This window comes from Setaria italica, chromosome VI, assembly GCF_000263155.2.
Source record: "Setaria italica strain Yugu1 chromosome VI, Setaria_italica_v2.0, whole genome shotgun sequence".
Lineage (NCBI taxonomy): Eukaryota > Viridiplantae > Streptophyta > Magnoliopsida > Poales > Poaceae > Setaria > Setaria italica.
Genome location: NC_028455.1, coordinates 28,937,849 through 28,941,723, shown reverse-complemented (window position 1 = coordinate 28,941,723; position 3,875 = coordinate 28,937,849).

Here is a 3,875-nt window from a genome sequence, read left to right as displayed (position 1 = left end):
TTTTCACCGAGTGTGTTTTTTGCCGTCAGCAAAATGTTTGCCGAGTGCACGAGGTTTGACACTCGGCAAACATCTGTTTGCTGACACAAAATTTGCCGTGTGCTGTATGCCGAGTGTTACACTCGGTAAACAGTTTGCCGAGTGTTTTCGGGTCTTCGCCGAATACCTGTGGCACTCGGCAACTTTACTGTTTCCCGTAGCGAACTGTCCCTGTCAAAGGACCGCAGAGAGCCGGGCGAGCCGCGGTCCAGACACGGCTCGGGTAAATGCCTTGCTATATCACCATGACCAGCCGCCAGCAGCAAAAGCAAGTCGTCACACGGACATGGTTGCCCGGTGTTTCGATCGGAATCGATGGTGTTAATAAGCTGTACGACGAGATCAGAATGGCCGAGAAGCGGAATCCAGCTACTCTGACGCGACGGGGTGGCGACCGGCGAGGAGGCAGTCCAGTACGAACTACGAACTACGAACTGGAAGCTCTGCACGCCGTGAACAGTGGGGGTTGCTCAAAGTGGAAAGATTGGAGGAATCAACTGGCCGGAAGCAAAATCAAAGCGCAGCGAATCTATCCTGCAGGAGATGCAGCAGTTGAACTGCTAGCCTGCGACTGCTGCTATGTACAGTGAAACCCCGAATTCTAGAGCACAAGGAGGTAAACTATTGCTATCCCAGTAGAGTAAAGAACAATCAACACCACAGATAGATCCACGAACCATGATTTTTTCTGCTACTTTTTTTTCCTTGTGATCTAAGGAGCAAAAAGAGGACAAATTCAGACGATTGTACAAAACTACTAACCAGCTAAACATGGCCAAGAAAGACTGTTGTCATTTACGGTAACGACCGATCGATCACTTGTCACTTGTCAGTCTACTGGATTTTGCCTCTGCCCCAACCATTCCCATCCCCTGGCTACAAAATGGAATCACGAACAAAATGAACTGCTCTACCGAGGACCCGGGCGGGCCACTCTTGCCTCTCACTTGGAGGGGTCCTCGAACGCGAGACTTGAGTTTGCAAATTGCAACGATCCTCCGGGATACGTCGAGAACATCGGCGGAGTCTTCCAGGTAGTACTTGGCCAGGCTTGACTTGTTGCCGAGGGTGCAAGCAAAGACCTCAGCATCCTCTGGGAACGCAAACTTGCTCGAGGGCGTGGTGATCGCCGCAAACATGTCTTCGTCAGACCCGTCGTCGACGACACAGAGGATGAAACCTGGCAAGCTTCCGCGAGTGCCATGGCTGCAATCAGATTCCGCTCTGCGATTCCTTTGCCCACCTCCTTCACAAGAATATAGTTAACCCGTGAATCAAAAGGGAGTAAAGTGATAGTGCAAAAAAAAAAATTGTTCATGGAGTCATGGAGACAACTTGGCCAAATTGGTAAATACAGATAGATTGGTAGTAGTAAACATAGGCAGCCTAGGCAGGCATGGCCCATGTAAATGTTATCAACCAACAGATATTAAATGTTAAACTATGTGCAAAAGAGATACGGTAGCTAAACATGTGCTGGATAAATCTTCTTAAAGTCAGTCTAATCTAAATGTGTTTTTAGTCTGAAAGCTACACTTGATTGATCATGACAGCTACCGGTGGAATTTTGAGACTTGTTCTTTTCTTGTGGCTTGTGCATATTTGAATAACACTGCGCGCCTGCGCCCAACGTGCCAGCTTCGAGGAAGCCGCCCGCGTGTAGGAGCAAGCGTCAACGCAACGTTCAGGTTGGTCGGTCGGTGGGTCACCCCGCATCCGCAACCTGCGACGACACGGCCCGATCAAACCGGCCAACCCCCGCCCGACCGACCGGCCGCAGGAGTTGGACTGGACCCAACCGACCCAGGCACCCAGCGGCCCAGCGGGGGCGCAGGCCGACGACACCCGCACAGGGGAAGCTGGGAGTTCCCAGGAGCGGCTCGGGCACGCACGCGGGTGGCGGCTCTGAGACCCGCACCCGCCTGTCGGTCTCGTCTCGGCAGATTCTATTCCTAGCGCAAACTTTTGGCGCTCCGCTCGGCGGATAGCGGCTGCGGCTGCGCGCGCGGCCTGGTAGTGATCGTCCACGCCTCGAACTCGGAGCGGCAAGCGAAACACGGGCGCTTTTTCGCTGCCGTGATTCGCTCGCCGAAGCGGAGCCAGGGTCGCGGCTGCGGTGGCGGTGGCGGTGGCGGTGCTCCACGCCAAGCGCGCGGCAGGGACGCGGGCCAGCAACCGGCGCGCGCGCGGCGGGCACAGCATTGTTGCGTGGTGATCGGCCTCGATCTGCCTGCCCGCTGCACGGCAGCACGGGGCTTCTCGCCTTCTCGGCCCGTGGTTCTCGGACCGGAAGAGGATACGGAGCACGATGCACCACTTTGTCTGCTTCTAGATTCCCACGGCCCCGTGCCCCGTACAACAAACACGACGTACGTGCCTGGAGTACCGTGGACGTCCGGGAACGGACACGATTCTCCTCCTGCGCACAAGCATCTATCGCATGGATTTTGTTGATGCAAAAGATATATACATTGGGTCTGCATGCGACGGTCACTAGAAATCTAGAATCGTTGAGACTCAGGGGTCCAGGTTCACTAATCTTACGGGTTGTTTAGCGGGTTTGTCAACTGCCGTCGTCACACTTCGCACGTCCTAGTATGTGCTAGGGCGATGACTCGGTCACTTGGGACACCGGTTCTTGCTGAGAGAAGTGGGGAAGGCACACGAGGCCAGAGCCAGAAAATGCTTGGTCCACGTAGACCACGTCGCGGGTTTTATAATTGTCAGCGTTGCTTATTTTAACGTTTGACATGTGACTTGGCTGGTTCGTGTTAGATAAACCACGAGTCGACAGAACTCACACTACATGCAATGGAGGATGGACCTCTCCCAACGTGCTGAGCCCCCAATGCCACACGGCACCCTACCGGTGGCAACTAACCCCACCCGCTCCCCACTCCCAGGTGAACACCACTCCCTGCCAGTGACGACGGACCACCCTAGCCATCACCCTACCACCCCAGCACGCCAGAGCTCCCTAGCCCCTTCACAAGTTGTGGAGGAGGCGCTTGACCTGCAGTTCTATTTAGATTCGGAGGAGGACAGCCCATGCCCGCGTCACATCGATGCGCAGGCATTGAAGACGATGAAAGGCCCGGCAGCGGTGGAAAGGCAGAAGAAGGAATCCAAGGAAGGATCGGGGGACAAGGCTGCTGCTTCATGTCGCTGGATTCCTTCAATCATGGTGAAGCTGACCCATCACCAGGTCTCCTATAAGGAAGCACTCCTGAGGACAAGAACCTTTAAGCCAGGATTCCCCAAGGACGTGTCACATCATGGAATGCAGGTATGGTTTCATGAGGAGAGAAGAAAGACGCCGCGCATGGATCCCGCCTCCGTCTGGTCCAGACTCGGCACTAGGCGCAGAAGCATTCATGACCGTTTAGGAGAGAGAGTGCCTTCAATTCAAGATAGGCTTGGAGCTCATCCTCACCTCGGAGGGAAGTGGCTTGAGCTGCTCAAAGCCAAAGCTGGTAGGTGCTGCTTCAACTGCCTAGCGCCTGACCATCGCATTGCCGAGTGCAGAGACCCACCCCGGTGTATCTTGTGCTCTCGCTCCGGCCACAAGGCACGCCATTGCCGTACGCCCACCAAGCTCCCTGCAAACCATTCCGCCACCACCAAGTCCGCAACCACAACCTCTGCCACCACCGCCACCACAACCCCCGCCACCACCACCCTCCTCCACCGCCAAGTCCACCACCAACACCTTTCCACCTGCTCACCGACCTGAGGTCAGAGCACGACCGCCTCCCCTTGCTGCCGCGGCGAGTGGCACCCTTGTGACGCCTGCCATGGAGTTTGGAGAGAAACCCATCCTTGGCGCGACGCATAAT